The 16,581-nt window shown below is 39.6% G+C and overlaps 1 non-coding gene across 1 annotated transcript; it reads left to right on the top strand.

Annotated features, from left to right (window-relative positions):
* Nucleotides 1-402: 402 nt before the first annotated feature.
* LOC130963954 (small nucleolar RNA R71) lies at nucleotides 403-510 on the top strand. Its single transcript, XR_009080069.1, has one exon. It is a non-coding gene; the product is annotated as a small nucleolar RNA R71 (small nucleolar RNA).
* The last annotated feature ends 16,071 nt before the right edge of the window (nucleotides 511-16,581 follow it).

The raw sequence follows: 16,581 nt of genomic DNA, 5'->3' as shown, positions 1-16,581 counted from the left end.
TCCATAGGGTTCTTCCATGTAATTCACCTCTTCCATTGAAGGGTTCTCAGGATCATAAGCTTCTTCTTCAGATGAAGCATCCTTAGTACTACTTGGTGCATTTTGCATTCCAGACAGACTTTGAGAAATCAAATTGACTTGTTGAGTCAATATTTTGTTCTGAGCCAATATGGCATTCAGAGTATCAATCTCAAGAACTCCTTTCTTCTGATTTGTCCCATTGTTCACTAGATTCCTTTCAGAAGTGTACATGAATTGGTTATTTGCAACCATTTCAATTAGTTCTTGAGCTTCTGTAGGCGTTTTCTTCAGATGAAGAGATCCTCCAGCAGAGCTATCCAAAGACATCTTGGACAGTTCAGAGAGATCATCATAGAAAATACCTATGATGCTCCATTCAGAAAGCATGTCAGAAGGACATTTTCTGATCAATTGTTTGTATCTTTCCCAAGCTTCATAGAGGGATTCTCCATCCTTCTGCCTGAAGGTTTGGACTTCCACTCTAAGCTTACTCAATTTTTGAGGTGGAAAGAACTTTGCCAAGAAGGCATTGACTAGCTTTTCCCATGAGTCCAGGCTTTCTTTAGGTTGTGAGTCCAACCATGTCCTAGCTCTGTCTCTTACAGCAAAAGGGAATAGCATAAGTCTGTAGACCTCAGGGTCAACCCCATTAGTCTTGACAGTGTCACAGATTTGCAAGAATTCAGCTAAGAACTGATGAGGATCTTCCAATGGAAGTCCATGGAACTTGCAATTCTGTTGCATTAGAGAAACTAATTGAGGCTTAAGCTCAAAGTTGTTTACTCCAATGGCAGGGATAGAGATGCTTCTCCCATAGAAGTCGGGAGTAGGTGCAGTAAAGTCACCCAGCACCTTCCTTGTATTGTTGGCATTGTTGTTGTTTTCGGCTGCCATGGGTTCTTCTTCTTTGAAGATTTCTGTTAGGTCCTCTACAGAGAGTTGTGCCTTAGCTTCTCTTAGCTTTCGCTTCAAGGTCCTTTCAGGTTCAAGGTCAGCTTCAACAAGAATGCCTTTGTCTTTGTTCCTGCTCATATGAAAGAGAAGAGAACAAGAAAATATGGAATCCTCTATGTCACAGTATAGAGATTCCTTGAGGTGTCAGAGGAACAGAATAATAGAAGAAAGAGGTAGAAGAATTCGAACTTAATCAGATAGAGTTCGAATTGTGCATTGAGAAGGAGTGGTACTCCATAAATAGAAGGATGTGAGAAGAGAGGAAGAAATTTTCGAAAATTAAGTGAAAGATTTTGAAAACATTTGGAAAAACTTTAATTGATTTTCGAAAACCAGGAGTGGGAAAGAAATCAAGTAATTTTTGAAAAAGATTTTGAAATTAGAATTTAAAAAGATATGATTGAAAACTATTTTGAAAAAGATGTGCTTAAAAAGATTTGATTGAAAAGTTATGCTTTTAAAAAGATATGATTGAGAAGATATGATTTGAAAACAAATTTTAAAAAGATTTGATTTTAAAAATTAATGACTTGGCTAACAAGAAAAGATATGATTCAAACATTAAACCTCTCTCACCAGAAAAGGCGACATACTTGAAATGTTCAATCAAATCATTAATTGTTAGCAAGTATCTTTGAAAAAGGAAAGAAATTGATTTTGAAAAACTTTGAAAACTTGAAAAAAAAATTGATTTGAAAACAAAATCCTCCCTCTTGTGCCATCCTGGCGTTAAACGCCTAGAATGGTGCACATTCTGGCGTTTAATGCCCAAAACTCTACCCTTTTGGGCGTTAAACGCCCAGCCAGGCACCCTGGCTGGCGTTTAAATGCCAGTCTGTCTTTCTTCACTGGGCATTTTGAATGCCCAGCTTTTTCTGTATAATTCCTCTGCTGTATGTTCTGAATCTTCAATTCTCTGTATTATTGACTTGAAAATACACAAATTCAAAAATTTTTTGGATTTTTTAATAAGAATAATCAAAATGCGACTAAATAACAATGCATGCAAGACACCAAACTTAGCAGTTTGCATACTACTGACGCTAATGAGAATGCATATGAGACACATAAACACTCAAGTCAAGAGAATTCAAAGATCAGAGTAAGAAATAATCAAGAATTACTTGAAGATCCTTAAGACACATGAATGAATGCATGCAATTGACACCAAACTTAAGATGAGACACTAGACTCAAACAAGAAACATAAAATATTTTTGGTTTTTATAATTTTGTAATTTTTTTGTGCTTTTTCGAAAATTAAGTGACGAAGAAAAATAAAAATATCAAAATTCTTAATGAGAATTCCAGGAATCATGCAATGTTAGTCTAAAGCTTCAGTCTAAAGGAATTAGACATGGCTAGCCAAGCTTCAGCAGGACATTGCATTCAAGAGCTAAATTGATGAAGATCAATCAGCTTTGGTGATGATAAGAACATCACCTTGAAACACTAGAATTCATTCTTAAGAACTCTGAAGAAAAATACCTAATCTAAGCAACAAGATGAACCGTCAGTTGTCCAAACTCAACAATCCCCGGCAACGGCGCCAAAAACTTGGTGCACGAAATTGTGATCATCAATGGCGCCATCAACATGGTACGCTCATTGCAATCTCAACTCTTCATCACAACTCCGCACAACTAACCAGCAAGTGCACTGGGTCGTCCAAGTAATAAACCTTACGCGAGTAAGGGTCGATCCCACGGAGATTGTTGCTATGAAGCAAGCTATGGTCACCTTGTAAATCTTAGTCAGGCAGACTCAAATGGGTATAGTGATATACGAATAAAACATAAGGATAAAGATAGAGATACTTATGTAATTCATTGGTAGGAATTTCAGATAAGCGAATGAAGATGCTTGGTCCCTTCCGTCTCTCTGCTTTCCTACTGTCTTCATCCAATCCTTCTTACTCCTTTCCATGGCAAGCTTATGCAAGGGTTTCACCGTTGTCAGTGGCTACCTCCCATCCTCTCAGTGGAAATGTTCAGCGCACCCTGTCACGGCATGGCTATCCATCTGTCGATTCTCGATCAGGCCGGAATAGAATCCAGTGATTCTTTTGCGTCTGTCACTAACGCCCCGCCTTCAGGAGTTTGAAGCACGTCACAGTCATTCAATCATTGAATCCTACTCAGAATACCACAGACAAGGTTAGACCTTCCGGATTCTCTTGAATGCCGCCATCAGTTCTGGCCTATACCACGAAGACTCTGATCTCACGGAATGGCTGGCTCGATTGTCAGGCGAGCACTCGGTTGTCAGGCGATCAACCATGCATCGTGTATAAGGAATCCAAGAGATATTCACCCAATCTAAGGTAGAACGGAGGTGGTTGTCAGGCACACGTTCATAGGTGAGAATGATGATGAGTGTTACGGATCATCACATTCATCAAGTTGAAGAACAAGTGATATCTTAGAACAAGAACAAGCGGAATTAAATAGAAGAACAATAGTAATTGCATTAATACTCGAGGTACAGCAGAGCTCCACACCTTAATCTATGGTGTGTAGAAACTCTACCGTTGAAAATACATAAGAACAAGGTCTAGGCATGGCCGAATGGCCAGCCTCCCAAAGAGGGTTCAATAATAAAAACATGATCAAAAGATTCTAAGATTGAAAGATGAAAATACAATAGTAAAAGGTCCTACTTATAGGGAACTAGTAGCCTAAGGATTACAAAGATGAGTAAATGACATAAAAATCCACTTCCGGGCCCACTTGGTGTGTGCTTGGTCTGAGGAATGAAGAATTTTTCGTGTAGAGACTCTTCTTGGAGTTAAACGCCAGCTTGTATGCCAGTTTGGGCGTTTAACTCCCATTTTGGTGCCAGTTCCGGCGTTTAACGCTGGAAAATCTGAAGGTGACTTTGAACGCCGGTTTAGGCCATCAAATCTTGGGCAAAGTATGGACTATCATATATTGCTGGAAAGCCCAGGATGTCTACTTTCCAACGCCGTTGAGAGCGCGCCAATTGGGCTTCTGTAGCTCCAGAAAATCCACTTCGAGTGCAGGCAGGTCTGAATCCAACAGCATCTGCAGTCCTTTTCAGTCTCTGAATCAGATTTTTGCTCAGGTCCCTCAATTTCAGCCAGAAAATACCTGAAATCACAGAAAAACACACAAACTCATAGTAAAGTCCAGAAAAGTGAATTTTAACTAAAAACTAATAAAAATATACTAAAAACTAACTAGATCATACTAAAAATATACTAAAAACAATGCCAAAAAGCGTACAAATTATCCGCTCATCAGTTATGCACAGGCTGAGGAAGACATGGGCCAGATGCAGTTTGATTGGGATGCGGTGAAGGCACGGATAGCTCTCGACCCTGCTGTTCCTTGGGAGATGGGTCAGAACACCACTATGCCTAGAGGGATCAAGAGAGTGTACTTGAATGATGAGGCTCGGCTATGGCATCAGATCTTGAGCAACTATGTGATGCCGAGTACTCATGAGACTGAGATCCCGATTGCCATGATTACCCTCCTCTGGTGTGTGCTGGAGGGTAAGGACCTGTACTTGCCTTGTTTTATCCGGCATTATATGGCCAGGGCCCACATCCGAGGCACCTTCCCCTTTCCTTATCTGGTTACACGGCTAGGCCGTCAGGCTGATGTGCCTTAGGAGGATGCCGATGAGCAACCACCAGCAGCGGACTGCAGGAAGATCATCCCGCACAGCAGGAACTTCCTTGCTTTGGGCTACAGACCACCACCTGTCACTGTTACTGATGAGACAGCCCCTCCGTCTGCTGGACCCTCTTCATCCACAGCTGCCCCTGCTGCCACCACTGCACCTCCACCTGCCTCTGAGCCGGTTTATCGCCTCGTGCACCGTCTATTCCGCCAGCTTGATCAGATGGAGTGCCGTAACAGGCGCCGGTATGAGAGATTGGAGCACCGCAGTAGGCGACGCTATTCCCATCTGAAGCTGATGATCAGACAGGGCGCCGACATCCCCTCCGAGCCCGACACTCCATCAGAGCCATCAGAGGAGGAGGAGGATGAGCACGAGGAGGAGCCTCATTCCAAGGCAGAGACTCATTTCCAGGAGGAGACTCATCAGCAGGCAGCCACAGAGTAGGCTGCCCCGCATCAGGAGGTTATGCCCCAGCTTGAGGTTGCAGATCCGGAGATCCCACTCCAGTCAGTCCCCCCTCTACAGCAGCCAGACTCTCAGCCCACCACCGCCACGGAGACCCCTGCTACCATCCCTACCAGTGATGACACTCCTTCACACCCGGCTTGATTGAGCATCGGGGACGATGCTTCATTTTAAGTGTGGGGAGGTCGCCATCTCTGGTGTTTTTTTTTTTTGGTGAACCACTACATCTCTTTTTCTTTTATTTTGGATATTTTTCTATATTCTTCCTTTTTTATTGTTATTTTCTGAGTACTTATACATTGCTACTTTGATGTATTTCTACTCTATTTCTGCATTTTGCATTTTTAGTTCATATTTTAGCCATTTAGTTTATTTTAGTTATTTAGTTTAGTTTGCAATTCTAACCTATTAGTGGATTAATTAGTATAGTTTATTTTTTTTAACATAAAAAGGAAGTAAGCTAAGAAAGTGAACATAACATATTCCAATCCATAAACCTTGTATATAGCATTACATGATGTAGTTAAGCTGACAATACTTCATCAAGGAGGAACATTAAAAGTTTAAAAGCTACCCTAAATAATTTTTTTATGAGAATAATGGGAATTTTTAACTAAACCTGCATACAATATATAGATGATATATGATGCTTGAGTTAGAGAACACACAGCCTGTGAGTCTTGAGCTTGATTGTATGGTTGCATTCAAACCATAACTTTATTTCTGTGTGTTTCGCTTCTTTTTATTCTGATGTTCTTTACTTTGCTTTAATCTATATGTCCAATTATAGAATATAGAATGTAGATACATACCAAAAGAATGATTGAGGCCATCATTTGATTTTAGCTCACTCATCCCAAATTAGCCTACCTTTTACATCACCCTTGTTAGCCCCCTTGAGCCTTTTAAAACCCCTCTATTCTATTTAGCCAAATTACTAGCCTTAAGCAGAAAAATAAAAAAAATCCCAAGTGAATCCTTGGTTAGCTTAAAAAAAATTATGAATAGAGTAAAATGTGGGAAGCCTTTTGGGAACATGAGTGATAGAAACAAAGGGTTAGAAAAGTTAAAAAAAAATAAAAATAAATTTGGGAAACATGCTCGTGAGAAAATCAAAGTGATTCAATTACCATGTGCATTAAAAAAAATAAAAAAAATAAAAATTTTCAGCATCTAAATAAAAGGGGATACAAAAAGAAATTCCCCAATGAAAACAATGCACATGGGATAAAAATAAAAAGTGAAACATGAGCATGTAAACAATAAGTGGGATAATATGGAAAATAGGTAAAGAAGTTTTATCTTGCTGAATATGTATGTTAGGTGAGATCTTAGTCTAATTAAGGATTCACTTATTAGATCACTTGAACCTATACATAAATCCTTACCTTTACCTTGGCCCCATTACAACCTTAATTAAGACCTCATGATTTTTTGGTACGACTATATTCTATAATTGTCGATTGGTTAGATGAAAAACAAAGCTATAAGAAAGTAAGAATAAAAAGAAAAATAGAGTGAATAAACCCAATAAACACTGAGTGACTAGAGAGTAAACACAAAATCCAGTGAGGGTTCAATCACTCATCAACATATATCTGTGCTTAAAATTTACTAATTGTTTTGCAAGTTTGTACAATGTTTTCTTTCCCCATCTCATTTGCTAAAATGCTTTATTATTTAAGGGTTGGCTATATATATATATATATATATATATATATATATATATATATATAACTCATTGGGAATGTGAATTAACTTAGCTACATGTAAGCTTTATATGAGTGAATAAATTAGAGTTGCATGATGCATGACCCATTAGGTAGTTGCATTTAAATTAGGTTGCATTGCATGACATTCCATCACTTTAACCTTAATTATTTACCTTGGATTTAGCATGAGGACATGCTAGTGTTTAAGTGTGGGGAGGTTGATAAACCCATATTTCATGAGATCTTTTGTGCTTAATTTGAGTGATTTATACAATCCCTCACCTACTTATTCACATTAATTGCATGGTTTTACTTTCCCTTCCTTATTATGTCATATTGTGAAAAACATGTTTCCTAAGCTTTGAAAATTAATTATTTTAATTACCTTTATTTCCATTCGATGCCGTGATTAGTGTGTTGAGTAGTTTCAGATTTTCTAAGGCAGAATGACTTAAAGGATGAAAAAGGAAACATACTAAAAGGAAAGGAGAAAGCAAAACGGAGCTTTAAGGAAACTGGTATCCACGCGATCGCATGGACGACGCGATCGCGTGCCAAGCACGAATCAGCAGCAACGCGGCCGCATAACTGACGCGACCGCGCACCTTAAGCAGAACGCACATGACGCGGTCGCATGACTGACGCGACCGCGTGGCAAGGAAAAGCTCCGAATGACGCGACCGCGTGACCCACGCGGACGCGTGACAGAGGCCACGCACCAGAAATTACAGAAAATACTCAACGAGTTCTGAGGCCCTTTTTTGCCCAAATCCAAGTCCAGAAGGCATAGACCAGAGGTTAAGAAGTGGGGGAAAGCATCCATTCATGGAGCTCGCCAATTTCTAGTTTTCTATGATTTAGATTTAGTCTAGAGAGAGATTCTCTCTCTCTCTTAGGATTTAGGACTTCTTCTTGTTTTGGGAGTAACTCTGGATCCAGGTTTAAATGTTCTTTTATTTTAGTTCTACAATTATTTATTCCAACATTTGAATTGATTATTATAATTTGATTTATGAATTATTCCATGTCACAGATTGTTATTTGAATTAATGATAATTGAGGTATTTTCAGTCTATGATTATTCTCTTTGATTTAAGTTTCCATTGCTTCCCATCTAAGAATATTTTTATTATTTCAGCAAATTTACTTTTTCCCTTTTGGTTCTGGTTAAGAATTCAGTAACTTAACATTTATTAAACTCAACATAATTGATAATCGTTATCTTGCTAATTGAGCTGAACTTAAATAATCCCAACCTTTTCTTAAGAAATAATTAGGATTCAAAGGTCAATTTAATTAGTCCCTTGACTTTTCTTTGCCCTAGTAAAGGTTGACCAAGTGGAATTAAGATACAACTTTCATTACTGTTGAGAGGGATAACTAAGTTGGACTTCTAATTTCCCTTATCTTGCCAAAAGTTGTTTTACAGTTATTTATTTATTTTTAATTGCCATTTAATTCACTCGTCATTTAAATCACTTGCTTCTCACCTTCTAAATCCTGATTACAACCTTTATAACCAATAATAAGAACATACTTCCTCGCAGTTCCTTGAGAAGACGACCCGAGGTTTAAATACTCGGTTATCAATTTTAAAGGGGTTTGTTACTTGTGACAACCAAAACGTTTGTACGAAGGGATTTCTGTCGGTTTAGAGACTATATCTACAACGCGACTGTTTTTATGAAATTCTTTACTGGTAAAAAATCCTGACGTCAATCCTTCCCCAGCAGCCTTGGCCGAGATGTTCTGGGCAGCTGTAGCTTTTCTCACCTTCTTAAGGGCCTTCATAGAATCATTATTCTTAACCATCTCTGAAAAACACAGCAAAAACCAAGTTACAAAACTGGAAGAAAAGTAACAAAATCAAATAAACAAAGCAAAGCAGAAGAAAGAAGAAGTCGACCACTACCCAGCTCAGCTCGGAGAAGTGAGGGATCCCCCAAGAACTTCTTTGTGTCGAAATGGGGAGGTTGCCCCCAATTCTCCTCCAACACATTCACAAAAGCCTGCTCGGCCTCATCAAGCATCTCCCACAAATATCTAGATACTACAACATTCTTTTGCCAGCATAAAGGGAAGGCAAGTTCATTATTCGGCTCTAAGAAAAAAGGCCGAGCTCCCCCAACAGCTCGGACCTTGAAATAATAGTTCTTAAAGTCCCTAAAAGACTCATCATACATAGAAAATACTTTCTTTCCTTGGGCAGACCGGAAAGAAATCCAGGAAGCTTTCTTTTTGGTAGAAACCCCAAGTTTGGTCAAAACAAAGAGGTAAAGAAAGAGAGTTTGAGAAGGCTTGACATCCAATTCTTGGCATAACAACTGAAAGATCTTAATGAAGCCCCAGGAGTTCGAATAGAGCTGGAATGGAGCTACATTACATGACCACAGCAAATTGGTCTCGAAAGAGGCAAAAGGAAGGGTAATGTTCATTTGGCTAAAGAAGTAGTCATAAGCAAAAAAAAAGGGCGTTTCCCCTGGGTCAGAGAAGGAAAACAAACCTTCTCATCAGGGTCAGGCGCTACCAACTCGTAGTTCTTCTCCTAATCTCTATTACCACAAATCTTGTTATGTTTTCTAAGCTGCACGCAGTATTCAGAGTTAACCACTAAGACGCACATCAAGATGAGGGAGTCCAGCCAGGCAGACATGCCCTTGGGGACCTTGGAGGACGTTTCGACAATATTTTTGCGAGAAGACATGGGTGAACTAAGCCCTACAGTAAGAAAAAAGAAAAAAGGGTTACTAATCAACAGCTTGGCCAAACTAAGAGAGCAGTTCGGGCACACATGGATACAACACGAGCTAAAAACATGCAGATATTAGACGTCAGATACAGTAGCGAAAGGAAGCCCCAAGGACTCACACCAGAAGTCCAGGGGCACTCTTTGGAGGCAGTAATAGAATAAGGATTCAGAACACTACGCCCCTGACATCTCTCGAGTAGGAAAAATAACCATTTTTTGGAACTCAGCAAAGAAAGTCGCAATTCGTAAACAAGACATCAAAAGGTCACGACCTCACCACAGTTTATCAGCATGGGAATTATCGACATCAAACATGCCAAGCGAAAATTATAAAAAAATGTAATCTTTTTCAGAAACAAACAGTTCATTATTCCAAAGCTTCAAATCAGGGGACACAATCAGAGACAGTAACAACATGCAAAACCCTAAAAAAGCATTAACTATCAAGAAACACAAAAAGGCTCATACAAATCGGAGAAATAGCGATGACCAGATACAAGAAAACCAGAGAAAGATTCAAACTTTCCAAACGTAAAATCAAACAAAGATCAAAACTCTTCAAATCCAAGCATAAAAAATAGCAAAACGAAGAAAAAGGACCAACCTATAAAGAAAGTAATGAAGACTTGACGAGGCCGCACCAACAGTCACCTCCGAAAATAAGGAAAAGCGCGAAGATGTGAAAACATGGGAGCAAGCGAAAAAGAAGAGTGCCAGAAAACGCAAGAACAGAAGGGTAAAAGATAATGTTACAGCAAGCAAAGAGAAGAAGAAACTGAAAGCAAAGTCTTTTGGAAATTCAAAATGAAAAGAGGAAAACGGCAAAAAGAGGAGTTAATGGGCTTTAAAAACCCTCGCACGTTCCCAAAGCAAGAGTACAAATGCAAAAACGTGCGTTTCAAACTAAAAGGAGTCAAGGAAAACACTTCGCATTCAGGAAGCCTCAGCAGAATCAATCAAAGTGCTCGAGCTCGGCTTCTCCAAAGAAGGATCGAAGTCCTAAAAAAGGACTCGACCTCAAAAGAAAAGACCGCGCTCAAGCAAGGGCACTGTTCATGCCTTGGGTCGAGCTATTTGACCCAGGCTAACTGAAGGCAAGTCAACCGACCTCTTTGGGTCAAGGTTACCCGACCTCTTTTCAAAGGAGGTCGGCCAAATCATGAGGAGAGCCCAAAAAGGGCCCAAACAGAGGAACACGACCCAAGTCCAAAGACAGCCCAAGCCTAGAAAGATAAGGGCGGTTCCCTTAAAGATAAGATAACTCCACTCAAAAGATAAGATAAGATAACTATCTTATCTCCAAAAAAGGTCACTCTACAACAATATAAATACACTAGAGCACCCAGGTATAACTCATACTTTGATTCTACTAAAATCCTGCTTAAAACCCATGCTAACATAATCATTGGAGTCTCTTGCAGGTACCACTACCCTCCGGTGATGAAGGATCAACAGCTCCACCAAGTCCAACAAGTCGGACACGTTAGCGCCAACCACCACCACAAGATCTCGTCCGAGATCGACCTACAGTTTCATGTAACCCTCGGAACACACGCCTTGTGCGCACGCACACACCAGGATAGGCCTTCTGTTGGTGGTGCTAGCACAGGTGAAGCGCATTGATGAGTCCATATTTTTCGATATATTTTGGTTTAATTTGAGTGGATTTCATCATATGAACTCACATTTATTCACCTAAATAACATGCTTTTGTATTCTCTCCCTAAATTGTGCTTAATTATGAAAACATGCTCTTTTGTGCTTATTTTGACTACTTTTATTCCATTTACCTTCCATTCGATACCTTGATGTTATTTGTGAGTGATTTCATATGAATAAGTTAGGAATGGCTTGGTGGGAATGGAAGAGGAGCATGCAAATAGGAGAAAGCATGAAGAAAACAAAGGAGAAGAGCTACTACATGCGTGCGTCCGCACGAGGACGCATGCGTACACACAAAATGAAAATTAGCATGAGTGCGTACGCACAACCACCTGTGCATACGTACAAGTGGAAATTCGGTAAAGTATGCGGACGCACACACCTGTGCATAAGCACAGGTACCAGCGCATGCCTCCATTAAAAAGTCACATGTTGCGCGGTTTTGGGGGTCTCTAGGCCCATTTCTGAAGTGTTAAAGGCTGGTTGAGAGGCTATATTAAGGGCATGTCAACACATAACAAAGAGAGACATCTTAGAGTAGGAAAAACACATAATAGGAGTAGGAGTAGTGTAGATTAGGAAATTCTCTTTTAGGGTTTTAATTAGGGTTTGTAGAATTTTATACTTAAAGTTTGATTTTGGAATCTAGCAATTGTATTGTAAGTATTTCTTTAATTTCTCTTTTAATTATACTACTTGTCCTACACTTCCTCATATTTCCATTTCTCTTGCCAATATTTACATTGTCTTGCAATTTTGAGTCCTAGTTGTTTAATTTGATGTTTGATGGCTTTTATATGTTGGTTAAGTTGCTTTTATTGATTTTGATCATTAATGGTTCATAGCTTTTATCATTCTTCCAATTTTTCCATGTTTTATGTTTATGCCCTCTATGTGTTTGACGAAATGCCAATTTTGATTATGGGGTATTTTCCACCCCTTGGCTTGGGAAAAATGAATTTATGGATTACTAGAGCCGTAATGTCCAACATTTAGTGATAATTCTTGGGTTGTTAGTTGTTATTGTTTCCACTAACGCTAGCTTTTTACCAACTAGTTTAGTATGTTAACTAGGATTTGTGGATTAATAGCAATTATGCTCAGTTGACTTATCCTTCGATGTTAAGGGTTGACTTAGTGAGATTAATCCATCATAATTATCATAGTTGTGGTTGTGGCAAGGAAGGGATTCCATAACTCACCCTAAGTCAATGTTTTATTTATGTTTTGATCCAAGCTTTTCCATCACTTCAGAGCCTTACTTGTTTATATCACATACTTAGTTCTTTTGTTCTTTCATTAGTTTATTAATTGCAATTTTGTCTTGTTCTTTTATCACTTTCTTTGTTTGCTTCCTTATCATTGAAACCCCTTTGCTTTCTCGCAACCAAAATTGTGCACTCCTTGGCATTAGTTTCTAGGGAAGACAACCCGGGAGTCGAAATACTCTCGGTAAATTTTGTATTGAGTTGACATCTTTTGGATTGAATTTTGGTTGTGAGATTTTATTGTTGATTTGGACTATACTACCAACGAAGGAATTCCATTTTGAGAAACTCTAGATCAACGATAAAACACTCATGATCAAATTGGCGCCGTTGCCGTGGAGCTAGCGTCATGAGTGCTATATTTTGGTTGCTATAAATTTGTCCATGGTGTGAATAGATACTTTTTGGGTTGTTTGCTTGTTTTTGCAATTAATTAGGATTTTTGCCTCTTTTGTTAGTTGATGTCTTTGGTTTTTATTTTCTATTTTCTCTATGAGTTATCACCCTCATGGTTTGGAGTTTGGTTGTGATCTTTTTTGTAGGGTTTGATAACTTTAACTTTGGATTGAATCATGGGATGGAGAAATCAATTTTGGGAGGAGCAACCGCCTCCCTACAACAATGAGCCATACCCTCCCCAATATGCATACCCAACCCAAGGATATGGTGGATGCCACTATGACTATACACCTCCACCACCATATACCTATGACTCATACCCCAACATAACCCTCAATCACCACATTTTCAAACACCACACTACTACCAACAACCACATCCGTACAGACCACCTTTAGATACTCATCAACATGAACTACCTCCCACACATCCCACTTTCTTCCCAATAAATGAACCTCATTTTTCACACCAATGTGGAGTTTTCCCACCCTTGACCCAAGACCATCAAGACCTTCAAGCCTTTCTCCAAGAGCAAGAAGGATTCTGAAGGACACAAGGGCAATTCGTGGCAACCATAGCCGAAGTGGTGAACCGCTTGGTTCTACTTCGCTCATCCAATCAAGGCACCCCTCTTGAAGAATGTGAAGAATCTACTAACGAGTGTAGTGGAGAGGGGAGCAAAGAGTCACAAGGGGAAGAAGAAGGGTTAGAGCTTGAAGTGCAACAAGAGCAAAAAAGTAGAGTATTGGAATTGGAGGAGAGAAAGGGAGAATTGAGTGAGATTGATCAAGATGAGATTCCATCATTGATGATTTTTTGTCCTCTTTGATCGATCCCCTTAATGATCCTAATGAGCCTCTTCCCATTGAGTTTAAGAGAGACATGGAGGTAGACTTCTCACAACCTCCTTGTTATGACTTAAGTGATGGAAAAGAGGAGGAGGAAGTTGGTGAGGAAGGAGTTGTCAACCAAGAACATAATGAGTGGGTGGTAATTTCACTTATGAGCTTCATTGGCCCCCACCAATATGCTATCTTGGAGACGGACTACCAACTCAAGGTCTTTCTTGGGTTGGTACATGGTGGAGAAAGGTATATTGGTTGTCAAAGGAGTCCAAGGTTCTTCAAGAAGACTAATTTAAGACTTGGAGTTCAAGAATGGTGTGAAGCACAATTAGATGATTTTTGGGAAATGTTAACAAGGGTCAATTAGGAGCTTATCCATCCGGGTTGAAGCATAAAGATCAACAAGAAGGTGACCGGATGCCTAGAATATGGGATCTCGGAGGAGAGTCAAAGACCAAGCATGGATGGAGGTTCAAGGAGGAGTGGAAACACAAGCCACCCTAGCTAGAGTCTCCTAAAAAAGTCCAACTTAGGACTATAAGCCAAAGTGTTAGGTGGGAGACACCCCACCATGGTGACATTTTTCATACCCTTTCTCTTTGTTCATAATCTTAAGTTCTTGCATGTTTGATTGTCTTAGTTAGTCTAGGATTAGTTTAATTTTTGAGTAGATAGGTTAATTTTCATATGGATCATGATTTTGTGAAGTTTAGAATGTTTGGGGTTGAATTTTGGTTGAGCTAAAGTTGAGTGTATTAGATTTTGAAAGAAATATTTTTTTTGCAAAATAGGGCATCTGTGCGTACACACGCTGCTATGTGTGCACACACAACTATGAGTTCCACGATCTGTGCGAGCGCACAAGCCTGTGCACCCGTACACTCTTTGCAGTGCCCTCTGGTGGGAGCATTGGCTCAGCCTGTGCACATGCACAACCACCCCGTTTCGCCCTTGTGCGTGCATGGTATGCGAAATTGCAATCACACTTTTGCAACTCCGCACAACTAACCAGCAAGTGTACTGGGTCATCCAAGTAATACCTTACGTGGGTAAGGGTTGATCCCACGGAGATTGCCAGCTTGAAGCAAGCTATGGTTATCTTATTATTCTTAGTCAGGATATCAATAACAATTCTTAGTTTTATTTGTAAAAAGTAAAAGAACATGAAATAAATGATACTTGTGATTCAGTGATGAGGAATAGGTTGAGGTTCTGGAGATGCTCTGTCTTCTGAATCGTTGCCCTCCTACTGTCTTCGTCTCCAAACGCGTATGGCTCTTTCTATGGCTGGCTTTATGTTGGTGGATCACTGTTGTCAATGGCTACCACCCGTCCTCTCAATGAAAATGGTCCGGCTACGGTTCTCACCGCATGGCTAATCATCTGTCAGTTCTCACTTGTGTTGGAATAAGATCCATTGATCCTTTTGCACACTGTCACTGCGCCCAACAGTCGCGAGTTTGAAACTCGTCATAGTCATCCCTTCCCAAATCTTACTCAGAATATCACAGACAAGGCTTATACTTTCCAAATCTCAGGAATGATGCTAATTGATTCTAGCCTCTACCACGAAGGTTCAGATCTCACGAGTTTGAGTGCTCTGTTGTCAGGAGATGCAAGTCAAACTCGTGGATTAGAAACCCAAGAGATACACACTCAAGCTGTCGCCCAATGACTACGTTGAGCATGTGGAACGGAAGTGGTTGTCAGGCACGCGTTCATAAGTTGGGGAATGATGATGAGTGTCACGGATCATCACATTCTTCATGTTGAAATACGAGTGAGTATCTTAGAATAGAAATAAACGTGATTGAATAGAAAATAGTAGTAACTGCATTAATCCATGGAAACACAACAGAGCTCCTCACCCCCACCTATGGGGTTTAGAGGTTCATACTGTAGAAGATACAATAGGATTTGTCAAAAGTGTCATAAGTTACAAAATAAATCTCTAAAAGTAGTTTTTATACTAAACTAGTAACCTAGGTTTACAGAGAATGAGTAACTAGATGCAAAGAGTGCAGAAATCCACTTCTGGGGCCCACTTGGTGAGTGTTTGGGCTGAGCTTCCTAGTTTTCACGTGCATGTTCCGTTTCTGGAGTTAAACGCCAGCTTGGATGCAGTTTGGGCGTTTAACTCCAGCTTTGGTGCTAGTTCTGGCATTTTACGCCAGAAAAAGGGTCTCTATTGGGTGTTTAAATGCCAGTTTGGCCCATCAAATTTCGGGCAAAGTATGGACTATCATATGTTTCTGGAAAGCCCAAGATGTGTACTTTCCAACGCTATTGTGAGCGCGCCAATTGGGTTTCTATAGCTCCAAAAAATCCACTTCGAGTGCAGGAGGGTCAGAATCCAACAGCATCTGCAGTCCTTTTTCAGCCTCTGAATCAGATTTTTACTCAGGTCCCTCAATTTCAGCTAGAAAATACCTGAAATTACAGAAAAATACACCAACTCATAGTAAAGTCTAGAAATGTGATTTTTGTATAAAAACTAATAAAAATATACTAAAAAGTAACTCAAACATACTAGAAACTTCCTAAAAACAATGCCAAAAAGCATATAAATTATACGCTCATCACAACACCAAACTTAAATTATTGCTTGTCCTCAAGCAACAAAAAACAAAATAGGATAAAAAGAAGAGAATATATAATAAATTCCAAAACATCAATGAAACTTAGTTCTAATTAGATGAGCGGGGCTAGTAGCTTTTTGCTTCTGAACAGTTTTGGCATCTCACTTTATCATTTGAAGTTCAGAATGATTGGCATCCATAGGAACTCAGAATTTAGATAGTGTTATTGATTCTCCTAGTTTAGTATGTTGATTCTTGAACACAGCTACTTTATGAG

The sequence above is a fragment of the Arachis stenosperma genome, chromosome 2 (genome assembly GCF_014773155.1).
Source record: "Arachis stenosperma cultivar V10309 chromosome 2, arast.V10309.gnm1.PFL2, whole genome shotgun sequence".
NCBI classification, from domain to species: Eukaryota; Viridiplantae; Streptophyta; class Magnoliopsida; order Fabales; family Fabaceae; genus Arachis; species Arachis stenosperma.
The sequence above is the reverse complement of the archived record's forward strand: the minus strand, read 5'-3'. Positions and strand labels throughout refer to the sequence as shown.